Below are 20793 nucleotides of genomic sequence, written 5' to 3'. Positions count from 1 at the left end.
TAATATAATATACATTGTATAACAACACACCAGAGTACATGTACTGACCATAATATAATGGTTATTACGATGAGGTTGAATTCCCTGTCATTTATTTATCATCTACACATGATCTTGTCTCAGAAAATAAATATATCTACCGGTACATAAACCCCACTTTCAGGTATAGAGATGTGATTTTTTTTCAGAGACAAGTGCTTGTGACCATCCTGAAGAACTTGCAGTCATCAGATGTTCAGTACTTCAGTACTTTGATTATAAATTGTGACTTGATACCATTGATAGAGAGTTGTCTCATAGACACTCATACCACATCTTTTATCTCTAACTTGTCTCATTGGTGATCAAACCACATTTCTGTATTCCTTTTTATTAATACTACATTTTGTCCATTATTGAACATGTGCAAACTCACTCAGAAAGTCTGAGGAAAATTAACTGTCAAAAAAACATTTCATGAAACAAGCAGTTACATCTACTTAGTATTTCATGGAACCTGCCTAAGATATATATGATCACTGCAATACAATGAAAATATTTGAAAATCCTTAATAATTCTAATTGGTTTATGGGCTGTTTTTGTTAAAGATTAAAACAGATTAGAGGCTATATAGGATTATAATGTTTGGAATGTATTTTAAAATATGAACAAGTAATGTAGTCACATTTTTGAATGACAGCCAATAAAATCATAATCTGACTGGCAAACACTTGGGTTTTCAAATAAAATGAATAATGTATATTATTTCACTGCTTCCAATCGCCTCTGACAAAGAGAATAAAACTGGCAGCATAATTATAAATGTGGCTTCACCTGGAGCCCAGGACATGCTTCCTGAATAAAAATGCCAATTACAATCGAATCGATATAGAAAAAGGATTCGCATAGATCAACAATTAAAGCCAGTATTAATACCTTATAACCTGTCATAATAGGCGAAACATGAAGATGTCAATGTAAAGCTTTAATCCGATCATCACAGTGCCAGAATACATGTATATATCTTGTTTTTCCCTTTTTTCATGATTTCACACATAATTTCTCCTGACCACTGTCAGACATAAGGATCATCATAAGGAGTTAAAAATATGGCCGTGTTTACACCTCAAAATTTACAATGAGTACTGACAAACTGATAATGTAGGAAAGTTTTCAGGCATGATAGGAACTTGAAATGTAAAAGTTATATGAAGTATGCGTTTCAGAAAATTCAAAACTAACCAGAATTTTGATGTGCAGTTTTTTTTCAGCTTGCAGATGATAGCAAAATAAACTAGAGGCTCTTAAGAACCTGTGTCGCTCACCTTGGTCTATGTGCATATAAAACAAAGGACACAGATGGATTCATTACAAAATTGTGTTTTTGTGATGGTGATATGTTTGTAGATGTTACTTTACGGAACATTCTTGCTACTTGCAATTTACAAAAATTTACAAAAATTTACAAAAATTTACCAAATGAATGAAAATTGTTAAAAATTGACTACAAAGGGCAATAACTCCTTAAGAGGTCAACTGACTATTTTGGTCATGTCTACTAATTTGTAGATGTTTTTGCTGAACATTAATGCTGTTTACAGTTTATCTTTATCTATAATAATATTCAAGATAATAACCAAAGACGGCAAAATTTCCTTAAAATTATCAATTCAATGGGGGCAGTAGCCGAACAACCAGTTGTCCAATTCATCTGAAAATTTCAGGGCAGATAGACATTGACTTGATAAAAAATTTAACCCCCGTCAGACTCGCACTTAATGCTTTTGTTTCAGAATTATAAGCCAAAATCTACATTTTACCCCTATGTTCTAGCTATGTTTAGCAATGACAGCCATCTTTGTTGGTTGGCTGGGTCACTGCACACATTTTTTAAACCAGATACCCTTATAATGATTGTGGCTAAGTTTGGTTAAATTTGGACCAGTAGTTTCAGAGGAAAAGACTTTTGTAAAAGATAACAAAATTTACAAACAAGAGGCTGTCACAACGACAGCAAACCGGATTTATTAACATTTATTTGTGTCCTGGCAATATCACAAGAACCATTACTGATGAATGGTGAAAGTGAAAATCGTCAATATCAAATTTGACCTCCATTTTGTCATCAGTATCAACATATTAAAATTTGAAAAGCTTAGATTGAATGGTTCATGAGTAAATGCAACAACCTGAATGGAAACGCCATTTTACGATCTTTCAAGAACCATAACTCCTAAACGATTAAAGTCAAAATCGTCATTATTGAACTTGACCTCTATTTTGTCATCAGTAACAACATATTAAAATTTCAAAAGCTTTGGTTGAATGGTTCATGAGAAAATGCACGGACACGACGGGAAAAACCATTTTTCAATCTTTCAAGAACCATGTAACTCCTGAACGGTAAAAGTCAAAATTGTCATTATTGAACTTGACCTCCATTTTGTCATCAGTAACAGCATATTAAAATTTCGGAAGCTTTGGTAGAACAGTTCATGCATAAATGCACGGACACGACTGGAAACTCCATTTTTCAATCTTTCAAGAACCATAACTCCTGAACGGTAAAAGTCAAATTCGTCATTATTGAACTTGACCTCCATTCTTTCATTAGTAACAACATATTAAAATTTGGGAAGCTTTGGTAGAACAGTTCATGCGTAAATGCACGGACAACTCCATTTTTCAATCTTTCAAGAACCATAACTCCTGAACGGTAAAAGTCAAAATCGCCATTATTGAACTTGACCTTCGTATAGTTGTCAGGAATAACATATTAAAATTTTAAAAGCTTTGGTTGAACGGTTCATGAGTTAATGCACGACAACATTTGATTGCCGAACGCCCACCACCCCCCCCCCTACCCCCCCCCCCCCACCCGCCCGGCCGCCCGCCGTACATCCCCAAATCAATAACCAACATTTTTGTCACAAAAATCCGGTTAAAAATTGGTAGAAAATGACTTTAAAGGGCAATAACTCCTTGAGGGGTCAACTGACCATTTTGGTCATGTTGATTTATTTATAGATCTTACTTTGCTGAACAATATTGCTGTTTACAGTTTATCTCTATCTATAATAATATTCAAGATAATGACCACAAATGGCAAAATTTCCTTAAAATTACCAATTCAGGGGGAGCAACCCAACAACCAGTTGTCTGATCTGAAAATTTCAGGGCAGATTGATCTTGCCTTGATTAACAATTTTACATGTGTCAGATTTTCTCTAAATGCCTTGGTTTCAGAGTTATAAGCCAAAAATCTACATTTTACCCCTATCAGTCAGAGCTCAGACATAAACAGGTCAATTTCTGTATTTGACTTAAAGAAGTCAAAACATGTATTTATTATAAAAATGTGTTTTCAATTTTAGACTCATCTAAGTCAGAAAATGACAGACTTGTTTAGGTCTATTTCTGTTGATGAAAAAACTTAATTTTAATTTGTGACCAAAGTACACCACCTATGACAGCAAAAACCTGTCTGAGAGTTCACAAGGACTTTGCTATCTATATTTAATTATTTAATTGAACATCATATATTAAACACAGATGTTTTACCTCATTAAGTGAGGTTCCAGGTGGTTGCATTGTAAGGTTAATTAACATTATCTCCGATTTTTTAGACTCTCATTCATATTTTTCTTTAGAAGACAAATTTAAAGCATTAATTTGTCTTTCAATGTAGTCATTATTTGATTTAGATGCATGACCTTTTTATAAATATGCGTGGGTCTTAAAGTTAACCAATTTTGGTAACTTATCGACTTGTAGGAGTCAACATTTGCAACTTTTTGATTCTGGTCAATTATTTCTATCTTAACAATATTTGACTAATAGTCCATCAGCTGGTAAGGCAAAATTTCAGTTCTGTGTTACACCCCAGGGTACCGCAATTTTTTGGTATAAGTCTAAAGAGTAATGTCTGAAGAATATTTTAAGAGGTGTTAGACTTTTGAAAAAGTGTCCAAAAGGGGTTAAAAGGGGTCTTATTTAAGAGTATATCTAAAAAAATATTTCACACATATATACAGAAAAAAGAAAAAATAACCAAGTATTCGGTACAATTACCCTTATTAAATTGAACAAATCATATCTTATTAATACGGAGGCTAATTTTTATTTAATTTTTAAATCGTATAGGACCAAGAAAAAAAGGGTGAGGGTAATATCCAAAATTCATGATGTTGAATGAACCAAAGCATACATACTAGTTTTCTTGATATAAAATGTATATTTTTTACATTGAAACATAAAGCATCAAGTAACTAAAGGCAGTTGAACAAAAGTCAAAGGTAAGAAAGGGAAAAAACATGCAATCAATGACAAACACAAACATAAGCAATGTACATCACAGTCATTGAAAAACACACATAGTACTAAAAAAAAAAGCTTTCAGGGTTTCAAGATAAGTTCTTTTAACAACAGAATCACCACTTTTTAAGGTCATGAAGAAGGTCAATCCATAAAATCATCTTCATTTTCATCAACGCCATCTACCGAATCATCATCACCATTATCTTCATCATCTTCGTCGTCATCGTCAGCCATATCAACGATTTGATTATTCTTGTTGCTACAATCACTCGTATATTTGCAGCCATATGTACAGGATAAACCTTGTCGAATACATGAACATCTTTTGGTAGCACAACCAGCGCAGCTATACATGAACAGCTTATCAGTATCAATAACGCATCTAACGCTGGCGGTTGGTCTCGCCAATTGATGCTGATCAAATCGTTCTTAACAATCCAATCATGGTTGTTTGGCGATGGAACAGTGTTGTGTGATAGAGCAGATTTTTAAATTTTTGCCTGAGAGTCAAATCGTTTGATGTGCTTTAACATTGCATCTTTTGTTGGGGCAGTAGATGACAATGAATGTTTTTTTGCATTGCAAAAAAAGAATCTGAAATTCATTGATGTTATTATAATCGTATCCATATATAGCACACAAAAACCTCTCGAGTGTTTTTGACAGTTCTTCGCCTACCTCTTTAAAATTTTCACCAAGACGGGATAGACCTTCTGAAAACTCCACAGAACGATTCAAAAGGCCAAATGCTTTGCTTTTTCCTTTACCAGACAAAGCACGAACTGAATCACAGCCACTAAAGGCGTGAAATCCTGTTAGTGCTCTACAAACATTCTCCCCAAATTTTGCGCACATTGATTGCACATTTAATAATCTGCATTTGGAAGACGTACCTATCAGAAGAATAATATTTGAACTGATGGGATTCTGAAAATAGCAGGCCAATACTTCCGCATCAGATTGATTTTATTACAATGGAATCGTAACCTTTGTCAGCTGTGTTTTGCATGAAGAAACATTTTTTGTCGGCTTCTTCCTGTTTGCTTAGAAGCTCAGTGCATTTTACACTTGTCACTATTTCATTTTCAACAGCGATACAAATAAATCAATTCCTTCAAGTGTAAATCTATAGGATTGTTTAATCCATTCCGACACAAAGAATTTAATAAGAGCAATTTTGTTTCTACCAACTGACAACAATTTCTTTCATTGACGAGGACACGATTGTGATGGTCTCAAAATTATTGTTATGATCTGCCCTCCCCTGCGATCCCGTTCTATGTTTTTATGGATATTGTGGGATACTGATCAGTGACAAAATCAATGCGGGGAGCTCTTTTAGAAACTGAAAGGATGGTTTTAAAAACAACATATGCCAAATCAGAAAAAGTACTTGGTATCCTTGTGATGGATTGAATGACTGACATGCCATCAAATATCCACATGCTTTCCTCGGGAATAGCTTGCATTTGTTCAACGCCCTTTTCTAAAAGACCAGCAAGGACAGATTTATTTGTCTTTACTAGTGTACCATCAACGTTTGCAAGAGACTATGGAAGAGGACCTAATTCATACCCAACTGTCTTGTCTGGGCTATTAGTCTATATCTACTTTCAATGTGTTGTTGTTCATATATCAGTTATTAACTGCTTACCTTTTATTTCCTTTGTTGAAAATGTAAGCAATGATTGTCTTTTAATTGGTTTGAAAATGCCGATTGACTTTTGAGCAAGCCGTTCACTGATGAAATTGTCTGATGCCAACTTTCCCTTTTTATAGGCGTCGCACATTAATTCAGAGGAAGAAACAGTGCCCGAGGACAAGCCTGATAGCTGCTCAGATGTCTCAAATGGGTTTGTCCACCTTTGCAGTGTTTGAACCAATTTCAAAACGTCAGTTTCATCTCATTTCATTCGAGTTTTGTCAAGTTCTGTTTGTGTGGATGTTTCAGGATTAACTATTCATGCCAAATCTCGACATTTTGATGATATTGAAGCTCTTTCATGTGCATTTAGCAAACGATGTTTAACAGAACCTTTATTCAAACTGAAATCAACAATGCCATCTCTTGTTTTGGTATCTCTGTTCAACGTTTGCTCGATTGTTTGGTCAACTGGAGATCTAGAAAATCCATGAGAGCTTCTCTGAACACAAAAACCACCAGATGAAAGACATACATGGGCATCAGGATATGTATTTGGTAGATTTTGCATATGAAGCAAATACATTTATAGACTGACATGTATCGGGAATAGTTTTGACTGTCATATGCGAAAAACCATGGTAACATTTTTTCAACACATGTCAAATGAAGTTCCCAATTACCTTCTCTTGTTGCTCTTATAAATACCAATAAAAGTTTGAACATTTCTATGTAAGAATTCCAGAACTTTTTCTTTAGTCCCTCACTTAGATTGCAATATACACTAAATGCCTCAAATAGTTTACCAACATAAGGTGAAATTAGCAATGTTTTTAAGTTGTTTTCTGTTAAATTTTGTCTGATTTGAGCTAAGATTGACAGAACAGATGCTGAAAATTAGGATCGAGAAATTCATTCTCATCATTTGAATTAAGCCAAGAACCAAATGCTTCCCAAAGTAATCGTTCAAAAGCTTCAAATACAATTTTGAGCAATCGCAGCGCTCGATTATAATGTTTACCTTCAAATACACCAGTCAAAGAACCTGACCAAATAACTCCAGACTCCAACAGGAGATCGCCCAATCCTGCATCGCCAAACCGTTTCCCAATGACTGCTATAAAACCACATGTAGTGTGACAATATTTACAAAATTTATAAAACAATAGTGAAGCAATATATCAAATTAAGAAGGAAAGAAAAATGATAAAAAGCACTATCAAATGAGGAACAATGTATATATTACGAAAAGCAAATAAATAGTAACCAGATGGTATGTCAAATTGACATAATTATGTGCCAAAGAAAGTAAAAAGTCTAAACAAATTCCCCAACTGACTATTTGACCTACGTTCAAAGCAATGTTTGTTGATTGAATGACTTTACAATCTTAACTTAATCACCACATAGCTAAATCACAAAATGTAAACAAGCATACCTTTATTGAGTTCGATAGAGTGCACCTTTTCAAAAAGCAAAAAATTAACTTTAATTTGTAATTTTGTCATAAATATTTTGTTACACATTTACTGTATAAAATAATTTGTCTCACAAAAACAACATAATCGACAATTAAATGTTTGTTTTCAGTTGCAAATTGATAACCTTAAAGTGCGTATGTGTGCACTCGGGTATGAATATATTATCGACTGAATCGAAGACGGTAATTTGATGATTTCCGGTATTTCACGAGTATTTGCACGTACTTATGTTTTATTGAATAATTCATATTTTAGACGATATATATATATTGCAAATAGTTTAAACATTGTATACTGGTAAATTTTAAAGTTTAATTCACAAAAACGGATAATTTTATTACGAATTTCTTCATGAAATGAAAAAATATGCCTTAATTTTAACCCAAAAAATCGGATTGTTTGTAATGTAATTACACACTTTTTTAAAACAATAAATCTTTAGTTTTACATTAAATATGATAGTTTTATATCTGTTTTAGTTGTTTCAACCTATACTTTATTTTTTTTCAATCGCTTTATATTAAAAATTTTAATTAAAAATTACTTAGTCGTGATAGCTAAATAAGGGGACCATTGTAAGGGACGTTTTTAAACCTCTTTTGGACACCTTTTTTTGGGTCTAACACCTTGTATTTTATTGATAAGATACTGAAGTTGAATTCTATCAAAAAAAATCGCGGTACCCTGGGGTGTAACACAAACTCCTTAACTAGATCGCTTTTGAAAACTAGCTGATGGACTATTATTAAAGTCGTATTTTGTCTTGCATTAAAGGGAGACAAATCCTAAATCTTACAAATTAAGACCTCTATGAGTCAAAAGCAGATTCAGACTTATTTATGTCTGAGCTCTGACTGCCTATGTTCTATTTTTAGCCATGGCGCCCATCTCGGTTGGTTTGCGGTGTCACCTGACACATTTTTAAAACTAGATACCCCAATGATGATTGTGGCCAAGTTTGGTTAAATTTGGCCTGATAGTTTCAGAGGAAATTTTTTGGTAAAAGATTACAAAATTTATGAAAAATTGGTAAAACATGACTATTAAGGCAATAACTCCTTAAGGGGTCAACTGACCATTTTTGTCATGTTTACTTATTTGTAGATCTTACTTTGCTGAACATTATTGCTGTTTACAGTTTATCTCTATCTATAATAATATTCAAGATAATAACCAACCAGGTGCTCTGCTGGGTGCAGCTTTATACGACCGCAGTGGTCGAAACCCTGAATAAGGGCAAATTTGGTCCTAATATTCAAGCTTGATACTGTCTGAATTTGGATTGTGATCAAATTTTTGACATAATATAGGTTTTTGTCACTATATAAATTCAAAGATCTTACAAATCTATTGCACAATACTGTGCAATTGAAGATTTCTTCTTTAAACTTTTGAAAACAAGCAGTGTAAGGGAGGTTATCAAGTAATCAAACATAACAGTATTCTTTAAATTTTAATTGCATTACCTCCCTTACACTGCTTTTAAATTGTAACCAGAAAAACCCTTGTTTTCCCCCTTTTTTGCCCCTAGTTGCTTAATTAGTTGAGCCATAACCCCCATAACCATCCCTTTGTAGTATGAAAACTTGTGGTATAATTTCAGGAAGATTTATACAACACAAGTTTTTGACTGAAAACTACAAAAATGCTTATTTGGGCCCCTTTTTTTACCCCAAAAATTAAATCCAAACTAAATCAAAGCCTCTTCATTATTGGTTAGGAAACACCCCATTTTATAAAGGCTGGATCTGCCCAGGAGTGAGGTAAAAAACTATGCTTTTCTTGTCAATATTTTTGCTATTCACAACAATTTATTGTCTTGGGTTATAATAGAAACATTCAGTTTATATTAATCTTATTGGTGCAAACATTTTTTTCAATATTCAGATTTCAGAAGCAAATGGTTTTTTTTTGGTTTTTTTTTTAAACTAAGAAGTACTCCATTTATATGTTGTTGCAACCTTAAAGTATGCATATAGTTCTGTCACACTGTGATTTAGTGAAGTTTGAAAGATTTAAAAAAAAATATCTGGTGTGAAATAACTTCATGAGTATCAATTTAATTGGCCCAACTTTACTAGTGAATTTTCCAATGCTTTATTAAACATATTCAAAGGGAGTTAGCTTAAACTTTTTCCCATTGCAGTCAGTTCACTTTACATTGAATATGCTGCCAATGATAATTTCTTTTTTCAAAAATTACATCACACATTTTGGCTTATTGTAACTTTGGCTGTTACCTTAGATTTTAAGAAATGATATATGGACCATAATTTGGTATTCGGTCTTTGGTTTCTTTTTGTATCTTTTTTTATAAGTTCTAAAACAACTTTTATTCTGTGGGTTGTGTTGGTGTTAGAATAGTATTAATGGAACAATTGAGTTTTTCAAGAAAAAATTAATACATTTTGATTCACCGTTTACGTGACAGGAAACCAATCTTTATTTTCTTTTTTTGCACAATATATTTCAAAAGACATAAATGAACACCATTACTAGTGTTACTTGCTTCATGTTTATATTTAAAATCTATTTTCGATGTTAGATTAAAGTTTTTTTTAAACGCGACAGGAAACCATAAGAAACCGAAAGCATTTTTTTAGTTTTATTTTATTGCAAAATCTGCTTAAAATAATCTGAACAGTATACTTTTTCTTAAAATCCATCATTAATGTAACAGTATTATAAAACTCCTAAATATGTGCTTGTTTTGAAAACAATTAGTACAATTTATTCAGAAATTTCCATATTTTCTTCATTGATACAGGATACCATAATCGTTGTATCTTGATGTTTTAGCCAAAAAAATGTATTTATATTTGGTTTTGAAATTCCAGTTATATACAATTTATTCCAAATCATTGGCAATGTAAAATTCTTTAAATCCAGTAAAAAAAACAACTTTGAACTTGGAATTAAAATCTTTAAAATAGGCACCATGTGATATTTGTGACCTGTACACCATCTACTTTAGTGGGCTAAAATCAATAAAGTACTTCCTTTCAAGTCATGCATGGTAAAAGTTTACTTCTCCTTTGACAAGTTTATTGCATTTCTGAAAAGTGTTTGCAGAACATGAATAAAAAAAAATAATTAAAAATTGTGACAAAGATACCAAATTTGTACATTCCAAGTGTAACGGTATATTAACATGATTAACATGTATTTTTTATTAAATTATCTTAATTCACCTAAAATATCCAGTAATATTTACTGCTGAAGCAAAATCAATCCAACGAGCATCGGCACAATGATAAGAGACGTAATTTCGATTGAATTTTCCAAGGACCCTTTACATCATTATCGGGTAACGAAGTGTGTTATAACATCGTCAAATCTGAAATCAATTTTGTCAAGTCATTGAGCATTTATTTTCACACAAGATCGATTGTAACATTATGCACATAGGAAAAATAATAGACCCCCGGCGCAATTTCTTTGAAAATTGTATTTTCCTTTTTGTAACAAGACGAAACAAGTCTACAGATTATGTTTGCTAACATCCCGTTGGAAACAAAAACATTGTTTAGACCTAGTATTTCGTATATCCGGCCGTAAGGGCGTGATCACATGTTAGTCACATGTTTCACGTATGACCGGAAATGATTAGAACTTAACGACAAAAACAATTTTAATAAAAAAAAAGGAAATAACTGGACTTCTGTTTCATGTGAAATGTAACGCATAACGATAACGTCATTTTCTAACTTAATTATTACGAAGAACAAAACTAGAATGTAAATCATCTCTGATTTACCTGTTTGAACATCTTGCGAGAGTTCATATTTGCATATTGATATAAAGAATTCTGTTACAACAACATGAACAAAGCAGATTACATCATCTAAAATTTGCGTTACGAAATCGGAAACGAAAGTAACGCCAGTGTTCTTACACCTGCTACAGAAATACTTATAGTTCTCTGCATTTTCTTCTGACTATTCTTATTGGTCGATGTTCTTTATTATTTGAAAGCAAAAGTTACGAATTTGCCGGTGACGATTATCTATAAATCAGTCAGCATTATGCACTTCGGAAGCGAAAAGTAACGCGAGAAACGACACAAAAATACGGTCGTATAATCTTTGAAATTTATTAATTTCAATTTTTTTTCTAGGGAAGAGTAGCATACACTTGTATGTTGATAAAAATAAAGGCATCTTTAGATGTAGTTACAACTTTTCTTACAGAAATACACATTTTTATCACTTTTCTATCGTTATAGGAAACGAGCCCAATAGCAAATTATGGTCCATATATGATAACCATTTCATATTGAAAATATAAACTAGAATTCAAAATTGGCTCAATACTTAAAAATATTTCCATATTTCATCTCAAAATGTTTTGATCTTTTAAACATTAAAAGTTGTATTCTTCCATGCCTTGTTCAAATTTACTTCTTGATTAAAAATCTCTTTATTTAAGAATTGAATGCTTCTTTTTGTAAGGGACGACATCAAAAGATCAATGTAAGATAAAAAACTTAATTCAAATAGTTCGGGGGTACGGGGTTGAACTGCTGCAAGATGTGGTTATCCGACATTGATTTTTACATATATCTATACGGGTCAATCAATTTTCCCCAAATCAAGTTGAGGGGGGTGGGGGGTCAGTGAAAAAACTATGTGAATTAAGTTTTTTATCCTTCATTGAACTTTTGATGTCGTCCCTAACTTTATAGGGGTGTAAAAGTGTTGACCGAAGTACATTTTGGAGTGGTCTAATGAAAGTAGTTTTACTCTTTTCTCTCCTGTAGTTTCTATTTTCTTTAGAAAATTGATAACGTTTTAACTTCTTTTAAAATTACTGCAGTATGAAAATTTACAAGTTAACAGCCTTTCTTGTTACTGTATATGTGCTGCTTATATATATAAACATTGTAGCACTTCACAGTGACTAGATAGGGTTGCAGCTTTTCAACATTTTTTTGCAGCATATGCAGTAATAAACACTTGCTTTCAATCTCAGAAATTTTGCTTTCCAGTCTTTTGAAATGCCTGTTCAACATCATTGAATAACATTATTGTTATGAAGTCTATGTGCATCTTTACTGTCAAATTTATTATTCATTATCATTATATGGGATTTGTATCTTATTTTGCAGTTAGCTTAAAAACTTATATTTTGTGGTAAACTTTCAATATTAGGAAAAATAACTCTGTAAAAAATATCTATCAATTTCAAGGAGAATACAAAAAAAAATAGAACACTGAGACAGATTGTGTGCAGATGTCAATTGTCCATCTATTGTCCATTTAAATCAATACTACTCACAACATGTATTATATATTTTAAAAGTGGAGATTCTCAAACCGCTTTCACAACTTAGTTTATTTTGGCACCCTCTGCAGGAACAAAAAAAAATGAATAGCAAAATCTAGTAAAGTTTATAATTTTCTCAAACATAAAAGCAATTTAGTCTTAGATGCATGATTTTTTTTATTAGTTGTTACAAGTATTTGTATACTATACAAATCCTTGGTTGTTAGTGGCTTTGAACTAGCTGTCAGATAACTGCGAGTACTCTCAGATCTGATCCTAGTGTCTTTTATTTGTCGAGATCTACAAGTACCCGGCCACGTCCATTTGGTGTTTTTTTTCCATCTGATGAGTTAAGCCTTTTTCAACTGAATTTATAGTTCGTTCTTATGTTGTACTGTTATACCACTGTCCCAGATTAGAGGAGGGTTGGGATCCCACTAACATGTTTAACCCCGCCACATTATTTATGTATGTGTCTGTCCAAAGTCTGTAATTAATTTTTTTATATAATTAAGGCCATTAGTTTTCTAGTTTTAATTGTTTTACATTGTCATATCGGGGCCTTTTATAGCTGACTATGCAGTATGGGCTTTGCTCATTGTTGAAGGCCGTACAGGGATCTATAGTTGTTAATGTCTGTGTCATTTCGGTCTCTTGTGGACAGTTGTCTCAAAGGCAATCATACCACATTTTCTTTTTTATATTCAAAATTTATTTATCTAGTTCCTGCCATCCCTTAAAGCTTTTGCGGTTGCATAGTTTTGTCTGTACTCAAGAGTAAAATTTTAGTTGTAAATACGGCCATATTAGCCTAAAGATTATGATGAACCTTAATCTGTGGGTCTCCTTGGGGTCTAAGGCTCTTAGTAGGACGCGGTATTGTCTATTATTTGTAGGTGTGACCAGGAACATATATGTTAGATATACTGTTCCCAGGTGTGACACATGAAACTCAAATTATTGTGCCGTGAAAACGGGAAATGGGAAATTACAAAAAAATGAGAATTGCTTATGTACATAGTGTAAGCGTGATACGGGAATCTGACAAAACAGTTTGCAGGATCCGGGATCAGAGTCCCCCTAATCTGTTAATGATACCCTATTAATGATAATCCATTTTGCATGGTGGTAACGATAATTTTTCAATAATATATATAATAACCACTGCCACACCGTAATCAAAACCTTGCTTTTATTTTACTTACTTTTGTGAGTACGGTTATTTCTATACAGATAACTATTTATAATTGTTCTCACCTGTAGGCTGTATATAAAAACAAGCAGGGGGATATATGCAAAGGGAAAAGAAAACAAAATATTATGCTCGAGAGATTTCATTCGAGACCCTCTAAATTTTTCCATACTATTAAAAGGACAAAAATCAAAGTTTGGAAACACAATCAAAACTATTTTGTCACATAAAAAAAAATCCACCACCTTTTTTGCGGCATCTTTAATTTGGTGTGGGCAACGTTCAGTACAATTCCCAAAATATATCACCAACCAAGAAAATATACTATATATATGTACAACGACAAATTATAAGCCCAACTAGTACGGACAAGTCAAGAGATGTTCCGAAATCTGTAAATATTACCTTTTTCACCTGGACATAGAGTGGGGTGCTCATTTTCGCCGGGGACACAATTTCGCCGTTTTAGGATTTTGAGGTGTGAAAACTTCAAAGGATGGCTGAAATGGAAGAAATGTACACGTAAATTATATTTTTATAACAAATATAATATTTTTTTAAACTGAGACAAAATTGCGGCTCCTACCGAAAATGACCGAAAAACGGACAACGATTTTCGGACAATTTCCTGAATAAAAAACACGATTTCAAAGAAGTATTTCTAAGTAAATATTTGACTGAATGCCCTAATTTTGAATTCTTTATACCTTTGAAATGTCTGCTATTCATCTATAATGCAATTGATTTGACAAAAATTGTTAAAAGCTGCGGTTATTTGGTTTAAAATAGATGTGTAAAAACGGCGAATATGTGTCCCCCATTGACAAAACATCCGGAAATTTCAAACACCCTTTAATCTAACTTTTCAGATGATTTTCTTAAAACAAACCGGTTTTCAAGCTTAAGAATATTTTGCATTTGAAGTTATCTTCATATAGAAATATCAGTATACTTCAAAAACATTTAGACCTGAACATAAACTGTAGAAAACATGGAAAGATGTGGCGAAAATGAGCACCCCACTCTATAGTTCCTATATAATAATGTTAACAGGGGCGGATCCAGGATTTTGGAAAGGGGGTATTACAATGATTTTTATAATTGTTACAATAATGTAAACAGGGGCGGATCCAGGATTTTGGAAAGGGGGGCGAAGTTTTTAACCCAGCATGCAGGCAGGTTGCAGTCTGGTCTTGAAAAAAGTATTCAATATATCAGTTCGGATATGACGGCCAGACATGCAAACTCTTGCCACAAAATAAAATATGCCCGTTTTTATACGCCCGTCAAAATTTTGACGGGACGTATTATGTTATACAAATATCCGGTGTCCGTCCGTCTGTCTGGCCGGCGTAAACATGTCGCACCGTAACTTGAGAACGACTTATCCAAATTTCATGACACTTATTATAGTTGTTTCTTATGATAGTCAAATGATCTGTATACTTTTTGGTGAAAATAAGATTAAAACTTTTTGATTTACAGCACTTTGTAACTAAAACAGGGGGGTGATTTTTTCACATGTCGCACCGTATATCAAAAACGATTTTTGATTATTGCTTAAAACTTTACACACTTCTTAGTTATATTAATCTTAAGATCTGTATACTTTTCGGTGATGATTCAAAATTTCATTTTTGAGTTATTGAGTATTTTGTAAAAAAGGGGGAGGTTTTTTTTTTTACATGTCACGCCGTATCTCAACAAAGGTTTATTATAATTGCTTAAAAATTTACACACTTCTTTGTTACATTAATATTAAGATCTGTATACTTTTTGGTGATGATTCAAAATTTTATTTTCAAATTATTGAGTATTTTGTAAAAAAAAAGGGGGAGGTTTCTTTTACATGTCGCGCCGTATCTCAAAAACAATTTATGATTATTGCTTAAAACTTTACACACTTCTTTGTTATATTACTCTAAAGGTCTGTATACGTTTTGGTTTTGATTCAAAATTTCATTTTAGTGATATTTAGATTTTTTGTAAAAAAAAAGATGGGATGGGGAGGGGAAATATGTTCCGCCGTATCTCAAAAACAATATATGGGTATTGCTTAAAACTTTCTCAGAAACTATTTATGATTGTTGCATAAAACTTTCACACAAAACTCCACCATAGTGAATCATAGACACATGACTTTGATAATCAGTAGATTCCAGCGAAAAATACCTTTAAAATTTATAATTAAAGAATTGTCGCGTACAAATAAAATAAAGAGTACACGGGAAATGGCAAAGTTCACGAAGTCTAGTCTGATTAATCATTTTACAAAAAAAAAAAAAGTCCAAGCAAAGGAGGGGCGTACGCCCTCTACGCCCCCTCTGAATCCGCCACTGACTGTTAACATAAACATGATAAATCATAAATATGAATTTAACTATTTCAATCATTAGATGTTAATCCACAGCCAGAACATAGCCATACACATAAAAAGTCATAACAATATATCTATTATTAACAGGCAAATATTTCCAACGTCTTAAATAAAACTTCAAGGCAGATAGATATTGACTTTATTAACAATTTAACTCCTTGTCAGATTTGCTCTAAATGCTTTGGTTTCATAGTTATAAGCCAAAAACTGCATTTTACCCCTATGTTCTATTTTTAGTCGTGGCGGCCATCTTGGTTGAATGGCCAGGTCATCGGACACATTTTTCAAACTAGATACCCCAAAGACGATTGTGGCCTAGTAGTTTCAGTGGAGATTTTTGTAAAAGATTACATAGATTTATGAAAAATGGTTAAAAATTGACTATAAAGGGCAATAACTCCTAAAGGGGTCAACTGACCATTTCGGTCATGTTGACTTATTTGTAAATCTAACTTTGCTGAACATTATTGATGTTTACAGTTTATCTCTATCTATAATAATATTCAAGATGATAACCAAAAACAGCAAAATTTCCTCAAAATTACCAATTCAGGGGTACCAACCCAACAACAGGTTAACCGATTCAACTGAAAATTTCAAGGCAGATAGATCTTGACCAGATAAACATTTTTATCCTTTGTCAGATTTCCTCAAAATGCTTTGGTTTTTGAGTTATAAGCCAAAAACTGCATTTTACCCCTATGTTCTATTTTTAGCCGTGGCGGCCATCTTGGTTGGTTGACCAGGTCACGCCACGAATTTTTTAAACTAGGTACCCCAAAGATGATTGTGGCAAAGTTTGGATTAATTTGGCCCAGTAGTTTCAGAGAAGAAGATTTTTGCAGAAAAGATTACTTTAATTTACGAAAAATGGTTAAAAATTGACTATAAAGGGCAATAACTCCTAAACGGGTCAACTGACCATTTTGGTCATGTTGACCTATTTGTAGATCTTACTTTGCTGAACATTATTGCTGTTTACAGTTTATCTCTATCTATAATAATATTCAAGATAATAACCAAAAACAACAAAATTTCCTCAAAATTACCAATTCAGGGGGCAAAAACCCAACAACCGATTGACCGATTCATCTGAAAATTTCAGGGCAGATAGATCTTGACCTGATAAACATTTTTACCCTGTCAGATTTGCTCTAAATGCTCTGGTTTTTGAGTTATAAGCCAAAAACTGCATTTTACACCCATGTTCTATTTTTAGCCGTGGCGGCCATCTTGGTTGGTTGACCGGGTCACGCCACACATTTTTTAAACTAGATACCCCAATGATGATTTTGGCTAAGTTTGGTTAAATTTGGCCCAGTAGTTTCAGAGGATAAGATTTTTGTAAAAGTTAACGACGACGGACGACGACGACGACGACGACGACGGACGACGGACGACGACGGACGCCGGACGCCAAGTGATGAGAAAAGCTCACTTGGCCCTTTGGGCCAGGTGAGCTAAAAAAAAGTAATACTGTATGAATAAGATTTGATGATAACAATTACTTCCTTATAACAAGGATTTGTTTAGTAATACAAATCCTTGCTTATAATCAGCAATAATTTTGTCAACAGAGTTATTAACTATATCATTAGTACCTAAGTGAATAATGATATGAGAATATCTACCCTTAATCGTGTTTCTTAAAGAATTTATCCTGTTTCCTCTGATCGCGACCAAATCCATGCAAAATATATGTCATCCCAATATTCCCTTATCATAGAGTCTGTAAACACCAAAACCTTCATACGATACATGTAGTTTTCATCCCGTATTTACATTTTGATAAAAATTTCCATTAAGACTTTTTTTAACCTGATTAAATCATGTTATAAAAAAATATACTTCATGTGCTACTTCTTGAATAAAATGAGGTCGACATTTTGTATATTTGCCCAAAATTCGAATTAGTGGCCGTATTTCCCCTATCGTAAGAAAGACATGACTTTTTTGTTTTAAAAGTTAAACACAAATTGTTTTTTGTTAAATAATTTGTAATCAGTTCTGTATTTTGTAAGTATCCTAAAAATTTAGACATTTTTTAATTCAGAAATAACTCATTTTTATCAAATGTTCATGAATGTAGAAAAAAAACATCATTTTTTGCTGTATATTTATCCAATTTAAAAAAATTGCACTATTTACGTTTTCATGCAAATTGGCACACATAATCTTCTCGCGTAATCAAACCAAATGGCATTTTAAAAAAGAGGGGTCCATGAACTCGTTTTTAAGTTAAGTAAGTTTGAATGGCAAAAGTGCCGGGCACCACCCCTCCTAAAACTATATGATGAATATGAATTTGGATTTCTTCCTAGCTGTCTTCAGAATAACAGATTTCAGTTTTCTCTGAAACTGTGCATAAGATAATTGTACCAACTTCGAATTCTTACTTATAACAAAGGAGGGGGTCATTATAGATCCCGACGCAACGTTAGATATTGCTACTTCCACAAAAAATAGCGCTAAGTAAATATTTGACGGGGAAATTTTCTTTAAAGAAATGCTGAAATAAATATTTCAAATTATATATAAAAATAAAGATTATAAGGTGCCAGCTTAAAGACGCCCCGGGTGCGGGAATTTCTCACTTCATTAAAGACCTATTGCGGTGACCTTCTGCTGTTGTCTGTTCTATGGTCGGGTTGTTGTCTCTTTGACACATTCCATTTCACATTATGATAGAGAAAGAATAAAAATATAAAATTCATAGGCTTCGGAAGACACAGATTATTATCAGAAAAAAAAACCAACGTTTACTAAGCGGTGTCCCTTGCAACAAACTCGAAACATAAAACTCGAACAATTCGCTAAATGTTCACGGAACTCTTCGAAATTTTGCATGAACGTTCTATGACGTGATATATTTCAGTATTGATTTACATGGATGTCTCCATTTAAAACTTTTGCATAGATATTTTGAACAGAATTATATGATGTACGGAAGTGTCCCAGGAGACATTTAGTTTTGAAACTTCAAACATTACAGTTAAAACAGATAATTTATCAAATTGTAAACACGATCGTTTTTACTAAGTGTAAAAGTTGTAATAAGCTCCAAACATTCAAATTAATAAATAAATTGAGCTACATCATCAATTCAAAACAATAGGTTTACAATGTCTTGCGGAAATGTTCGAGTTAAACTTTCATGCCATCACAAAACTTCTACGGCCAAAAACAGAGATTTGATTTCATGAAGATTTCTTTTAGGCTTTGATTACTATACCAATAAAAAGTACTTTAAAAGTTCCTTCCTCCACTTAATGTAACTTGGCCTGCTTTCAACAAAATGAAATCGGATGCATATATTACAGAAATGACACATCTAAAAGACGATAAAAAAAGTAGTAAACTTCAGTATCATAACTATAAGCTATTGTATTGTCTCGTGTAGCACTGCTTGAATAAAATCATACTCGGGTTGAATATTTAATGCAGCAATACCATACTTTTACACCATAAATATAATTCTTAATAGATTCTACAGATTTAAAAGACCGACTGAGAAATTGTGCATAACAACAAATAGTATCCAAATTATTCGATCTGATTACTCTAAAGAATTCTAATGTAATGACTATAGCCTCTGAGTATAGAAAAAAGACTAAAAGGTGGGGTGAACACAAATCAAAATCAGTTAACCGAGAATATCAAACGAATGACCAAAGGGGAATAACTAGAACATATTTCGCATCATAATTACCAAGGATTTGTGTAATTACTAATATTTTTTTTAGAAAAAACAAAATATGATACAAAGGATAAAAAATATCTATAAATATTTACCAACTGTGATTCCGGTAAGATATGTTCCCATGAACATACATAATATATTAGCAAGTCAGTAATAAATTAATTGAATCATGATCACTGAAATTGGTGAGGGTAGACTTTTTTGTTAGAATATTTGGAACTTTATACACACAAAAATGCAAATGAAAAGGAACATGCATGAACCAATCTAATTAAAATATATATCTCTGATTTCGTTACATATGAGATCAAACAACTATATGTAGTATAACCAAGGATTTGTATAGTAATACAAATCATAATCCTTGGTATAGCATAGTATAACAAAATCAGAGATTTACATTTTTTAAATTAGATTGATGCATGAACAAAACATGTAAATGTTGAATATATGACGTTCTTTGTGATATGTTGGCATATGATGGAGCCGTTTTGATGCACATAGCAGTCCCATTAATCTGCAAATAATTATCTCCATCAAAGTGAAGTTGTTTTTTTTAGTACCAGCGTGAGCATTTTGACCAGGCCGCTCAGTAGCGTGTGGATAATTTACTGGTCTGGAATTTTAAACTTATTTACATGCATCAATGACATCTGCATGTGGCATATTTGTGTGGAGGAAGTTACTATCCATAGAAACAAGTGTTGTGTCGGAGGGAAGTGGATTTAAGGCCTGCATTTTTCTAAACGGATAATCGATTGTATCTTTAATGTGAGATGGTAAGTCTTCAACATGTTGACGAAGATGAAAGTCTGCCAGGTCACGTTTGGATTATCTGG

At 32.8% G+C, this 20793-nt stretch overlaps 1 protein-coding gene across 4 annotated transcripts in view; it reads right to left on the bottom strand.

Annotated features, from left to right (window-relative positions):
- Positions 1-14037, bottom strand: part of LOC143083786 (uncharacterized) — a 59371-nt gene extending 45334 nt beyond the window's left edge. For 2 of the 4 annotated variants that reach the window (XM_076260128.1, XM_076260132.1), the window contains exon 1: positions 13943-14036. The gene's annotated coding sequence lies outside the window, so the exon portion shown is untranslated. Of the gene's footprint in view, positions 1-13890 lie in introns of all 4 variants that reach the window. The other 2 variants (XM_076260136.1, XM_076260129.1) reach the window with 2 other exon arrangements.
- Between the last annotated feature and the right edge of the window lie 6756 nt (positions 14038-20793).

Source organism: Mytilus galloprovincialis, chromosome 7 (assembly GCF_965363235.1).
Source record: "Mytilus galloprovincialis chromosome 7, xbMytGall1.hap1.1, whole genome shotgun sequence".
In the NCBI taxonomy this organism is placed as follows: Eukaryota; Metazoa; Mollusca; class Bivalvia; order Mytilida; family Mytilidae; genus Mytilus; species Mytilus galloprovincialis.
This window is presented reverse-complemented; position numbering and strand designations above follow the sequence as displayed.